The sequence below is a fragment of the Nelumbo lutea genome, chromosome 4 (genome assembly GCF_056320005.1).
Source record: "Nelumbo lutea isolate HS-2025 chromosome 4, American lotus-T2T, whole genome shotgun sequence".
Lineage (NCBI taxonomy): Eukaryota > Viridiplantae > Streptophyta > Magnoliopsida > Proteales > Nelumbonaceae > Nelumbo > Nelumbo lutea.
In genome coordinates, this window is record NC_142687.1 from 51,145,329 (window position 1) to 51,158,262 (window position 12,934).

The 12,934-nt window shown below is 42.9% G+C and overlaps 4 non-coding genes and 15 pseudogenes across 4 annotated transcripts; 11 read left to right on the forward strand and 8 right to left on the reverse strand.

The window, feature by feature from the left end:
• The first annotated feature begins 241 nt into the window (after window positions 1–241).
• On the forward strand, window positions 242–360 carry LOC148856451 (5S ribosomal RNA; annotated as a pseudogene).
• Window positions 361–719: 359 nt separating this feature from the next.
• Window positions 720–837, forward strand: LOC148856452 (5S ribosomal RNA; annotated as a pseudogene).
• Window positions 838–1,195: 358 nt separating this feature from the next.
• Window positions 1,196–1,314, forward strand: LOC148856453 (5S ribosomal RNA). Its single transcript, XR_016097376.1, has one exon. It is a non-coding gene; the product is annotated as a 5S ribosomal RNA (ribosomal RNA).
• Window positions 1,315–1,672: 358 nt separating this feature from the next.
• LOC148856454 (5S ribosomal RNA) lies at window positions 1,673–1,790 on the forward strand (annotated as a pseudogene).
• A 358-nt stretch (window positions 1,791–2,148) lies between these two features.
• LOC148856455 (5S ribosomal RNA) lies at window positions 2,149–2,267 on the forward strand (annotated as a pseudogene).
• Window positions 2,268–2,626: 359 nt separating this feature from the next.
• LOC148856456 (5S ribosomal RNA) lies at window positions 2,627–2,745 on the forward strand (annotated as a pseudogene).
• A 360-nt stretch (window positions 2,746–3,105) lies between these two features.
• Window positions 3,106–3,224, forward strand: LOC148856457 (5S ribosomal RNA). The gene has a single exon (XR_016097630.1). It is a non-coding gene; the product is annotated as a 5S ribosomal RNA (ribosomal RNA).
• A 359-nt stretch (window positions 3,225–3,583) lies between these two features.
• LOC148856458 (5S ribosomal RNA) lies at window positions 3,584–3,701 on the forward strand (annotated as a pseudogene).
• Window positions 3,702–4,059: 358 nt separating this feature from the next.
• Window positions 4,060–4,178, forward strand: LOC148856459 (5S ribosomal RNA). The gene has a single exon (XR_016097452.1). It is a non-coding gene; the product is annotated as a 5S ribosomal RNA (ribosomal RNA).
• A 358-nt stretch (window positions 4,179–4,536) lies between these two features.
• Window positions 4,537–4,655, forward strand: LOC148856460 (5S ribosomal RNA; annotated as a pseudogene).
• Window positions 4,656–5,014: 359 nt separating this feature from the next.
• LOC148856461 (5S ribosomal RNA) lies at window positions 5,015–5,133 on the forward strand (annotated as a pseudogene).
• Window positions 5,134–9,231: 4,098 nt separating this feature from the next.
• Window positions 9,232–9,350, reverse strand: LOC148856462 (5S ribosomal RNA; annotated as a pseudogene).
• A 359-nt stretch (window positions 9,351–9,709) lies between these two features.
• Window positions 9,710–9,828, reverse strand: LOC148856463 (5S ribosomal RNA). Its single transcript, XR_016098105.1, has one exon. It is a non-coding gene; the product is annotated as a 5S ribosomal RNA (ribosomal RNA).
• A 359-nt stretch (window positions 9,829–10,187) lies between these two features.
• Window positions 10,188–10,306, reverse strand: LOC148856464 (5S ribosomal RNA; annotated as a pseudogene).
• A 359-nt stretch (window positions 10,307–10,665) lies between these two features.
• Window positions 10,666–10,784, reverse strand: LOC148856465 (5S ribosomal RNA; annotated as a pseudogene).
• A 359-nt stretch (window positions 10,785–11,143) lies between these two features.
• LOC148856466 (5S ribosomal RNA) lies at window positions 11,144–11,261 on the reverse strand (annotated as a pseudogene).
• A 358-nt stretch (window positions 11,262–11,619) lies between these two features.
• Window positions 11,620–11,738, reverse strand: LOC148856467 (5S ribosomal RNA; annotated as a pseudogene).
• A 359-nt stretch (window positions 11,739–12,097) lies between these two features.
• On the reverse strand, window positions 12,098–12,215 carry LOC148856468 (5S ribosomal RNA; annotated as a pseudogene).
• Window positions 12,216–12,573: 358 nt separating this feature from the next.
• On the reverse strand, window positions 12,574–12,692 carry LOC148856469 (5S ribosomal RNA; annotated as a pseudogene).
• Window positions 12,693–12,934: the final 242 nt, after the last annotated feature.

Genomic DNA, 12,934 nt, shown 5'->3' on the forward strand with positions numbered 1-12,934 from the left:
GAATGGGAACGGTGCAAAACCGGGCTTTTGGCAACCGTCATGCATTGTGGGCCCCGTGATAGTATTGCATCTATCCGTGGCTGCGGTAGATCTAGAAAGGAATAACTCCGCTCACGTTGTAGCTTGTGTACGTTTACCAAGGGAGGAAAGTTGCATACACAGTTTTTTTCAAATCTGAAAGAATTAATGGATGGGAGCAAGATAGTGAGTGCAGAAAGATTTAAGCGAGCAAGAAGCGGACGGGTGCGATCATACCAGCACTAATGCACCGGATCCCATCAGAACTCCGAAGTTAAGTGTGCTTAGGCGAGAGTACTACTACGATGGGTGACCTCCTGGGATGTCCTCGTGTTGCACCCCAATTTTATTAATAATTTATTTTTGATATACTATTTGCAAATTCCATATGTCGTTTCGGCGAGACAACTGGAAACAACGCGCCGGATATTCGGACCATTTGCAGCACGATCGTCATTACTGAATGGGAACGGTGCAAAACCGGGCTTTTGGCATTCGTCGTGCATTGTGGGCCCCGCGATAGTATTGCATCTATCCGGGGCTGCTGTAGATCTGGAAAGGAATAACTCCGCTCACGTGGGAGTTTGTGCACGGTTACCAAGGGAGGAAAGTTGCATACACCGTATTTTCAAGTCTGAATGTATTAATGGAGGGGAGCAAGATAGTGAGTGCATAAAGATTTAAGCGAGCAAGAAGCAAACGGGTGCAATCAGACCAGCACTAATCCACCGGATCCCATTAGAACTCCGAAGTTAAGCGTGTTTGGGTGAGAAAGTATTAGGATGGGTGATCTCCTGGGAAGTCCTTCTGTTGCACCCCAATTTTATTAATATTTCATTTTTGATATACGATTTGCAAATTTCATATGTCATTTCGACGAGACAACTAGAAACAACGCGCCGGATTCTCGGACCATTTGCGGCATGACCGTCATTACTTAATGGGAACGGTGCAAAACCGGGCTTTTGGCATTCGTTGTGCAATGTGGGCGCCGCGATAGTATTGCATCTATCCGGGGCTGCGACAGATCTGGAAAAGAATAACTCCTATCACATGGGAGCTTGTGCACGGTTACCAAGGGAGAAAGTTGCATACACCATTTTTTGAAATCTGAAAGAATTATTGGAGGGGAGCAATATAGTGAGTGCATAAAGATTTAAGCAAGCAAGAAGCAAACGGGTGCGATCATACCAGCACTAATCCACCGGATCCCATCAGAACTCCGAAGTTAAGCGTGCTTGGGCGAGAGTAGTATTAGGATGGGCGACCTCCTGGGAAATCCTTGTGTTGCAACCCAATTTTATTAATATTTTATTTTTGATATATTATTTGCAAATTCCATATGTCGTTTCGGCGAGACAACTAGAAACAACGCGCCGGATATTCGGACCATTTGTAGCACGATCGTCATTACTGAATGGGAACGGTGCAAAACCGGGCTTTTGGCATTCGTCGTGCATTGTGGGCCCCGCGATAGTACTGCATCTATCCGGGGCTGCTGCAGATCTGAAAGGAATAACTCCGCTCACGTGGGAGTTTGTGCACGGTTACCAAGGGAGGAAAGTTGCATACACCGTATTTTCAAGTCTGAATGTATTAAACGAGGGGAGCAAAATAGTGAGTGCATAAAGATTTAAGCGAGCAAGAAACAAACGGGTGCGATCAGACCAGCACTAATCCACCGGATCCCATTAGAACTCCGAAGTTAAGCGTGTTTGGGTGAGAAAGTATTAGGATGGGTGATCTCCTGGGAAGTCGTTGTGTTGCACCCCAATTTTATTAATATTTTATTTTTGATATACGATTTGCAAATTCCATATGTCGTTTCGGCGAGACAACTGGAAACAACGCGCCGGATTATCGGACCATTTGCGGCATGACCGTCATTACTTAATGGGAACGGTGCAAAACTGGGCTTTTGGCATTCGTTGTGCATTGTGGGCCCCGTGATAGTATTGCATCTATCCGGGGCTGCGACAGATCTGGAAAAGAATAACTCCTATCACATGGGAGCTTGTGCACGGTTACCAAGGGAGAAAGTTGCATACACCATTTTTTCAAATCTGAAAGAATTATTGGAGGGGAGCAAGATAGTGAGTGCATAAAGATTTAAGCTAGCAAGAAACCAACGGGTGCGATCATACCTGCACTAATCCACCGGATCCCATCAGAACTCCGAAGTTAAGCGTGTTTGGGCGAGAGTAGTATTAGGATGGCTGACCTCTTGGGAAATCCCTGTGTTGCAACCCAATTTTATTAATATTTTATTTTTGATATACTATTTGCAAATTCCATATGTCGTTTCGGCGGGACTACTGGAAACAACGCGCCGGATACTCAGACCATTTGCGGTAGGATCGTCATTACTGAATGGGAGAGGTGCAAAACCAGGCTTTTGGCATTATTCGTGCATTGTGGGCCCCTTGATTGTATTGCATCTTTCCGTGGCTGTGGCAGATCTGGAAAGGAATAACTCCTTTCACGTGGGAGCTTGTCCACGTTTACCAAGGGAGGAAAGTTGCATACACCATTTTTTCATGTCTGAAAGAATTAATGGAGGGTAGCAAGATAGTGAGTGCATTTAGATTTACGCGAGCAAGAAGCGGACGGGTGCGATCATACCAGCACTAATGCACAGGATCCCATAAGAACTTCAAAGTTAAGTGTGCTTGGGCGAGAGTAGTACTAGGATGGGTGACCTCCAGGGAAGTCCCCCTGCTGCACCCCAATTTTATTAATATTTTATTTTTTATATACTATTTGCCAATTCCATATATCATTTCGGCGAGACAACTGGAAATAACGCGCCGGATAGTCGGTCCATTTGCGGCATGATCGTCATTTTTGAATGGGAACCGTGCAAAACCGGGCTTTTGGCATTCGTCGTGCATTGTGGGCCCCGTGATAGTATTGCATCTATCCGTGGCTGCGGCAGATCTAGAAAGGAATAACTCTGCTCACATTGTAGCTTGTGTACGTTTACCAAGGGAGGAAAGTTGCATACACAGTTTTTTTCAAATCTGAAAGAATTAATGGATGGGAGCAAGATAGTGAGTGCAGAAATATTTAAGCGAGCAAGAAGCGGACGGGTGCAATCATACCAGAACTAATGCACCGGATCCCATCAGAACTCCGAAGTTAAGTGTGCTTAGGCGAGAGTAGTACTACGATGGGTGACCTCCTGGGAAGTCCTCGTGTTGCACCCCAATTTTATTAATTATTTATTTTTGATATACTATTTGCAAATTCCATATGTCGTTTCGGTGAGACAACTAGAAACAATGCGCCGGATATTCGAACCATTTGCAGCACGATCGTCATTACTGAATGGGAACGGTGCAAAACCGGGCTTTTGGCATTCGTCGTGCATTGTGGGCCCCGCGATAGTATTGCATCTATCCGGGGCTGCTGCAGATCTGGAAAGGAATAACTCCGCTCACGTGGGAGTTTGTGCACGGTTACCAAGGGAGGAAAGTTGCATACACCGTATTTTCAAGTCTGAATGTATTAATGGAGGGGAGCAAGATAGTGAGTGCATAAAGATTTAAGCGAGCAAGAAGCAAACGGGTGCGATCAGACCAGCACTAATCCACCGGATCCCATTAGAACTCCGAAGTTAAGCGTGTTTGGGTGAGAAAGTATTAGGATGGGTGATCTCCTGGGAAGTCCTTGTGTTGCACCCCAATTTTATTAATATTTTATTTTTGATATACGATTTGCAAATTCCATATGTCATTTCGGCGAGACAACTGGAAACAATGCGCCGGATTGTCGGACCATTTGCGGCATGACCGTCATTACTTAATGGGAACGGTGCAAAACCGGGCTTTTGGCATTCGTTGTGCATTGTGGGCCCCGCGATAGTATTGCATCTATCCGGGGCTGCGACAGATCTGGAAAAGAATAACTCCTATCACATGGGAGCTTGTGCACGGTTACCAAGGGAGAAAGTTGCATACACCATGTTTTCAAATCTGAAAGAATTATTGGAGGGGAGCAAGATAGTGAGTGCATAAAGATTTAAGCAAGCAAGAAGCAAACGGGTGCGACCATACCAGCACTAATCCACTGGATCCCATCAGAACTCCGAAGTTAAGCGTGCTTGGGCGAGAGTAGTATTAGGATGGGTGACCTCCTGGGAAATCCTTGTGTTGCAACCCAATTTTATTAATATTTTATTTTTGATATATTATTTAAAAATTCCATATGTCGTTTCGGCGAGACAACTGGAAACAACGCGCCGGATATTCGGACCATTTGTAGCACGATCGTCATTACTGAATGGGAACGGTGCAAAACCGGGCTTTTGGCATTCGTCGTGCATTGTGGGCCCCGCAATAGTATTGCATCTATCCGGGGCTGCTGCAGATCTGAAAGGAATAACTCCGCTCACGTGTGAGTTTGTGCATGGTTACCAAGGGAGGAAAGTTGCATACACCGTATTTTCAAGTCTGAATGTATTAATGGAGGGGAGCAAGATAGTGAGTGCATAAAGATTTAAGCGAGCAAGAAACAAACGGGTGCGATCAGACCAGCACTAATCCACCGGATCCAATTAGAACTCCGAAGTTAAGCGTGTTTGGGCGAGAGTAGTATTAGGATGGGTGATCTCCTGGGAAATCCTTGTGTTGCAACCCAATTTTATTAATATTTTATTTTTGATATATTATTTGCAAATTCCATATGTCGTTTCGGTGAGACAACTGGAAACAATGTGCCGGATTCTCGGACCATTTGCGGCACGACCATCATTACTGAATGGGAATGGTGCAAAACCGGGCTTTTGGCATTCGTCGTGCATTATGGGCCCCGCGATAGTATTGCATCTATCCGGGGCTGCGACAGATCTGGAAATGAATAACTCTGCTCACGTGGAAGCTTGTGCACGGTTACCAAGGGAGGAAAGTTGCATACACCATTTTTTCAAGTCTGAAAGAATTAATGGGGGGGAGCAAGATAGTGAGTGCATAAAGATTTAAGCGAGCAAGAAGCAAACGGTTGTGATCATACCAGCACTAATGCACTGGATCCCATCAGAACTCTGATGTTGAGTGTGCTTGAGGCAGAGTAGTATTACGATGGGTGACCTCCTGGGAAATCATCATTTTCCAACCCAATTTTATTAATATTTTATTTTTGATATATTATTTGCAAATTCCATATGTCGTTTCGGCGAGACAACTGGAAACAACGCGCTGGATACTCGGACCATTTGTGACACGATCGTCATTACTGAATGGGAACGGTGCAAACAGGCTTTTGGCATTCGTCGTGCATTGTGGGCCCCGTGATAGTATTGCATCTATCCGGGGTTGCGGCAGATCTGGAAAGGAATAACTCCGCTCACGTGGGAGCTTGTGCACGGTTACGAAAGGAGGAAAGTTGGATACACCATTTTTTCAAGTCTGAAAGAATTAATGGAGGGGAGTGATTAACCTACAATTTATCTATATTTTATGAGGTTTTTGCATGAAATTTTATGCTAGTTTAATTAGATTTTGCCCTATTTTAGCTTGATTGCAAGAAAGATTTCAGGGGGAGCCAAATCAACAAAAAGAAGGCAAAAGCAAGTCCAAAATTTATCAAGTTCAGCCCCACCCAGCCATGAGAGGAAGGGAGTTTCATTCAGCCCAAGTAGTGCAAGTTAACTCTTTGGAAAACCCAAGGGAAGAAGCCTAGCAAGAAGGAAATTTCGGCCCAGCCCATTTTTAGCCCGAATAACAGCCTAGAGTGTATCCCACATGAGCTCAAAAGCAAGCTAAGTTGTAGCCCAAATAGCAGCCCAAATGGAGCTAGGGGCGGCAACTCCTAGAAGTTTCTTGAAGAGAAGGAGGGAGCACTCTAGAAGGTTCATGAGGGGTGTAATACACCCCATTCTAGAGGCTTCAAGAAGGGGCAAGAGCCCCCTTGAAAAACTATATAAGGAGGCCTCTAGGAGGGGGGAGAGGTGTTAAATTGCTTGAGAGGAAGGCTCTCCCACTCTTAGAGGTTCGGCCACCTTGAGAGAAGAGAAGAGAAGAAGGCTAGGCGCAAGGAAGAAGAAGAAGAAGGGCTGAAGGAAGTTCAAGACAAGCAAACTAGAAGAAGAAGGTGAGTTCGAATTGAGGGTTTGTGATTCAAAGATCTTTTGTAATAAATCATTTGTAGTTTCATTCTCTTTTGATTTGAATTCAGTTTCTTTGTTATATTTTCTTTCTTCTTTCTCCTTGTTTCCATTCTTCCTTGATGTATTTCAGCTTGTAAAATTTCAGTTCAACAATCTAATTCTTTTTGATTCATTCAAATGGTCATGAATTATACTTGAAGTTTCTTGAATAAGGGTGTTATTGTAGAGTAATTTGGCCAACTAACCTTCAAAACTCAGATCTGAGATTGCAAGATCTGAATTGCTTGAAAGAGAATTCAGATCTGCAATTTTCAGATTGGCGGAATTAATCTACAGTTTGGAATTCCTAGAGTGCTTGAGAGAGACTCTAGGAATTCAGATCTACTATTCAAGAACTGAATTGAGTGCAAGGTTAGAGATAACTTGCACAATTCAGTTGGTGATCAATTCAGATTTGAATTGATGCCTTAGAAGTGTTTGAAGAAATGCATGCATGGGGATTAGATTTTTGCTAGAGATAGAAGAACCGTCACTCATGCATAGGATGAACATGCGCTTGAGAGAGGCTGTTCATGACCTTGGGGTTTCACCAAACCAAGTCTCAATCATGATTTATTCGAATAATCCAAATTGATAGATTGCTGAATTCTGAGATTGACATTTACTGCTTACTCTTCTAACCTGATTTGAAGGCAATTGGACCAATGATTTAGATAGATTTTAATTTAGGATTTCTTAGCTTTCATTAGAGTTTTGATTTATTTGTTGATCAGATAAGAAGTGCTCAATTTAGTATTGGTAATTGTTTCCTAAATCCTCTTGGGAACGATACTTCACTCTCTACTTTATTACTTGAACGGCTAGTGCACTTGCTAGTGTCACAATGAGCCACACATGAAGTTTTTGGTGCCGTTGTTGGGGATTTATAGAAGCAATATTAGGAAACATTGAGCATTCTTAATCTGATCTCATTCAGCATTGCATTCATAGTTGGGTTAATTTGCTAACTTTTTCATTTCAGCTTGGACTGCAACTGCTGTACTACTGTAGTTATGATTCTTCTTTCTTAAGTAGATTACTTTCTTTTTCTGGTTTCAGTTTCATTTTAATAAAGGCATATTTGATTTCTATTCAATCTTGGTGTTGTTCCCTTCAAAAAGAAAAAAAAAAAGGAAAAAATTCACATAAACATGAGTGTTGTAGATCTGAGTTGCATTCGGCACTCAGATCAGCAGATTTCAAATCTGCAGCACTCAGCCGAAAAGAATTGCTTGTGTTTCAGACTTTTATTTCTTTTTCCATTACAAAAAGAAAAATATATATATATAAAATGAAAAGAAAAAAAAAAGAGATCTTTTGAACAACTTGAGGAGCAATTGAGAATTCGGATCAGAATTCAGATTTGAGGAACTCATATCTGAACTGTTGCAATTTTGAGGGGAATTGGGTGTCATCACCACCCCAATTCATCCTAGGGCACTTCTGCTATTCTCCAAAAACAATTTGGTAGAAATAACTGAAGGTAAGGAAATTGAGATTTCAGATCCGAACTCAGACTTGAGTTCAGACCTGAACTCTGCTATAGCAGAACTGCAATACTCAGAAAAAAAAAATCTGTTCTCAGCCCTTTATTATTCTTTTCTTTCATTACAAAAAGAAAAAATATATATATATATATTTAGATAGTGAAAAAAAAAAGAGAGAGAGAGAGAACCATATAACCGAAAGAATGGAAACCAAGGATTCGGATTAGAACTCAGATCTGAGTTCAGATCTGAGTTCTGCTGCAGCAGATCTGCAACAGTTCAGATCTGAGTTCTCTTGAACTCAGACCTGAACTGATGTAAATTTAAAGGATAATTGGGGGTTATCGTCACCCCAATACACCCTACAAAAAAATCTGCTATCTCACAAAAACAATTGGATAGTCATGGTTGAAGAAATTTGGATCTGCAATCACCTAGATCTGAACTGGGGTTGTGAACAGAGCAGGATACAGGGCATACTTTGCTGTATTAAATAACATGTACTCCGATCTATCTGAGCTGATTTGGTTGAAGAAAAGTATATTTAATCTGAGAATTTTTTATGCCTCAAGAGATTTCATGCAAAGTGGCACTTCCACACCATTTTTCTATTAGAGTTCAGACCTATAGCAGGGCTACTATAGCAGACCTGCTACAACAAGACTGAACCAGGGCAGGTTTTGAACAGGTTTGTATTACAATTAACATTACTAAATAGGCATTGTGAATTGTCCTGGGCTGATCTTTGAAATTTTTTTTTTCAAGTTAGATAGCTCAGATTTCAGTTGTGCATGAATAGAAAGTCTAGCAGATCTGAATGGGTGTGTGCAGCCGTGTGTACTACATTCCAATAAGTGTATACTCCATCAAGGGCTACATTGATGGAGCCATGTTTCTTCTCTTGATACTTGATTGTTCCATCCTTAGTTTCAGTTTTAATGTAGCTTATGCAAATAAAATTTCTCTTCCTCTTTTGGTTCTAAAAAAAAAATAAATAAATAAATCTCAAAATGAGTTCAGATCTGAATTGCATTCATCAATCAAACCTACACTCATCCAAAAAGATTTTGGTTGCATTGCTGTATTTTGTTTTAGATTTATTTAAAAAAAAATACATAAAGAAAATAAAAAGAAAACAATGAAAGAATAGCATGTGAGTTTTCAGATCTGAAACTCAAATTTGAAGTTCTGATCTGTGTTCAGCCGGTTGCAGGACTGCATTCTGCTAGGTTCATAACTCTGAGTTCATCTAAACTCACTATCTTGCTCCCCTCCATTAAATCTTTCAGACTTGAAAAAACGGTGTATCCAACTTTCCTCCCTTCGTAACCGTGCACTAGCTCCCACGTGAGCGGAGTTATTCCTTTCCAGATCTGCTGCAACCCCAGATAGATGCAATACTATCGCGGGGCCCACAATGCACGATGAATGCCAAAAGCCCGGTTTTGCATCGTTCCCATTCAGTAATGACGATCGTGTCGCAAATGGTCCAAGTATCCGGCGCGTTGTTTCCAGTTGTCTCGCCGAAACGACATATGGAATTTGCAAATAGTATATCAAAAATAAAATATTAATAAAATTGGGGTGCAACAGGAGGACTTCCCTGGAGGTCACCCATCCTAGTACTACTCTCGCACAAGCACACTTAACTTCGGAGTTCTGATGGGATCCGGTGCATTATTGCTGGTATGATCGCAACCGTAGGCTTCTTGCTCGCTTAAATCTTTATGCACTCACTATCTTGCTCCCCCCCATTAATTCTTTCAGAATTGAAAAAACGGTGTATGCAACTTTCCTCCCTTAGAAACCGTACACAAGCTTACACGTGAGCGGAGTTATTCCTTTCCAGATCTGTCGCAGCCACGGATAGATGCAATACTATCGCGGCGCCCACAATGCACGACGAATGCAAAAAGCCTAGTTTTGCACCGTTCTCATTCAGAAATGACGGTCGTGCCGCAAATGGTCCAAGAATCCGGCGAGTTGTTTCCAGTTGTCTCGCCGAAACGACATATGGAATTTGCAAATAATATATCAAAAATAAAATATTAAAAAAATTGGGTAGCAACACGATGATTTCCCAGGAGGTCACCCATCCTAATACTACTCTCGCCCAAGCACACTTAACTTCGGAGTTCTGATGGGATCCGGTGCATTAGAGCTGGTATGATCGCAACTGTTTCCTTCTTGCTCGCTTAAATCTTTATGCACTCACTATATTGCTCCCACCCATTAATTCTTTCAGACTTGAAAAAACGGTGTATGCAACTTTCCTCCCATGGTAAACGTGCACAAGCTCCCACGTGAGCGGAGTTATTCCTTTCCAGATCTGCCGCAGCCACAGATAGATGCAATGCAATCATGGGGCCCACAATGCATGACGAATGCCAAAAGCCCGGTTTTGCACCGTTCCCATTCAGTAATGACGATCGTACCGCAAATGGTCCGAGTATCCGGCGCGTTGTTTCCAGTTGTCTCGCCGAAATGACATATGGAATTTGCAAATAGTATATCAAAAATAAAATATTAATAAAATTGGATTTCAACACAAGGATTTCCCAGGAGGTCAGCCATCCTAATACTACTCTCGCCCAAGCACACTTTACTTCGGAGTTCTGATAGGATCCGGTGGATTAGTGCTGGTATGATCGGACCCGTTTGCCTCTTGCTCGCTTAAATCTTTATGCACTCACTATCCTGCTCCCCCCCATTAATTCTTTCAGACTTGAACAAACGGTGTATGCAACTTTCCTCCCTTGGTAACCATGCACAAGCTTCCACGTGAGCGGAGTTATTCCTTTCCAGATCTGTCGCAGCCCCGGATAGATGCAATACTATCGCAGGGCCAACAATGCACGACGAATGCCAAAAGCCCGGTTTTGCACCATTCCCATTCAGTAATGATGGTCGTGCCGCAAATGGTCCGAAAATCCGGCACGTTGTTTCCAGTTGTCTCGCCGAAACGACATATGGAATTTGCAAATAATATATCAAAAATAAAATATTAATAAAATTGTGTTGCAACACGATGATTTCCCAGGAGGTCACCCATCCTAATACTACTCTCGCCCAAGCATAATTAACTTCGGAGTTCTGATGGGATCCGGTGCATTAGTGCTGGTATGATCGCAGCCGTTTGCTTCTTGCTCGCTTAAATCTTTATGCACTCACTATCTTGCTCCCCCCCAGTAATTCTTTCAGACTTGAAAAAACAGTGTATGCAACTTTCCTCCCTTCGTAACCTTGCACAAGCTTCCACGTGAGCAGAGTTATTCCTTTCCAGATCTGTCGCAGCCCCGGATAGATGCAATACTATCTTGGGGCCCACAATGCACGACAAATGCCAGATGTCCGGTTTTGCACCGTTCCCATTCAGTAATGACGGTCGTGCCGCAAATGGTCCGAGAATCCGGCGCGTTGTTTCCAGTTGTCTCGCCGAAACGACATATGTAATTTGCAAATAATATATCAAAAATAAAATATTAATAAAATTGGGGTGCAACACAAGGACTTCCCAGGAGGTCACCCATCCTAATACTTTCTCACCCAAACACGCTAAACTTCGGAGTTCTAATGGGATCCGGTGGATTAGTGCTGGTATGATCGCACCCGTTTGCTTCTTGCTCGCTTAAATCTTTATGCACTCACTAACTTGCTCCCCTCCATTAATACATTCAGAGTTGAAATACGGTGTATGCAACTTTCCTCCCTTGGTAACCGTGCCCAAGCTCCCACGTGAGCGGAGTTATTCCTTTCCAGATCTGTCGCAGCCCCGGATACATGCAATATTATCGCAGGGCCAACAATGCACGACGAATGCCAAAAGCCCGGTTTTGCACCATTCCCATTCAGTAATGACGGTCGTGCCGCAAATGGTCCGAGAATCCGGCGCGTTGTTTCCAGTTGTCTCGCCGAAACGACATATGGAATTTGCAAATAATATATCAAAAATAAAATATTAATAAAATTGTGTTGCAACACGATGATTTCCAAGGAGATCACCCATCCTAATACTACTCTCGCCCAAGCACAATTAACTTCGGAGTTCTGATGGGATCCGGTGCATTAGTGCTGGTATGATCGCAGCCGTTTGCTTCTTGCTCGCTTAAAACTTTATGCACTCACTATCTTGCTCCCCCCCATTAATTCTTTCAGACTAGAAAAAACGGTGTATGCAACTTTCCTCCCTTCGTAACCTTGCACAAGCTTCCACGTGAGCAGAGTTATTCCTTTCCAGATCTGTCGCAGCCCCGGATAGATGCAATACTATCTTGGGGCCCACAATGCACGACAAATGCCAGATGTCCGGTTTTGCACCGTTCCCATTCAGTAATGACGGTCGTGCCGCAAATGGTCCGAGAATCCGGCGCGTTGTTTCCAGTTGTCTCGCCGAAACGACATATGTAATTTGCAAATAATATATCAAAAATAAAATATTAATAAAATTGGGGTGCAACACAAGGACTTCCCAGGAGGTCACCCATCCTAATACTTTCTCACCCAAACACGCTAAACTTCGGAGTTCTAATGGGATCCGGTGGATTAGTGCTGGTATGATCGCACCCGTTTGCTTCTTGCTCGCTTAAATCTTTATGCACTCACTAACTTGCTCCCCTCCATTAATACATTCAGAGTTGAAATACGGTGTATGCAACTTTCCTCCCTTGGTAACCGTGCCCAAGCTCCCACGTGAGCGGAGTTATTCCTTTCCAGATCTGTCGCAGCCCCGGATAGATGCAATATTATCGCAGGGCCAACAATGCACGACGAATGCCAAAAGCCCGGTTTTGCACCATTCCCATTCAGTAATGACGGTCGTGCCGCAAATGGTCCGAGAATCCGGCGTGTTGTTTCCAGTTGTCTCGCCGAAACGACATATGGAATTTGCAAATAATATATCAAAAATAAAATATTAATAAAATTGTGTTGCAACACGATGATTTCCAAGGAGGTCACCCATCCTAATACTACTCTCGCCCAAGCACAATTAACTTCGGAGTTCTGATGGGATCCGGTGCATTAGTGCTGGTATGATCGCAGCCGTTTGCTTCTTGCTCGCTTAAAACTTTATGCACTCACTATCTTGCTCCCCCCCATTAATTCTTTCAGACTAGAAAAAACGGTGTATGCAACTTTCCTCCCTTCGTAACCTTGCACAAGCTTCCATGTGAGCAGAGTTATTCCTTTCCAGATCTGTCGCAGCCCCGGATAGATGCAATACTATCATGGGGCCCACAATGCTCGACAAACGCCAGAAGCCCGGTTTTGCACCGTTCCCATTCAG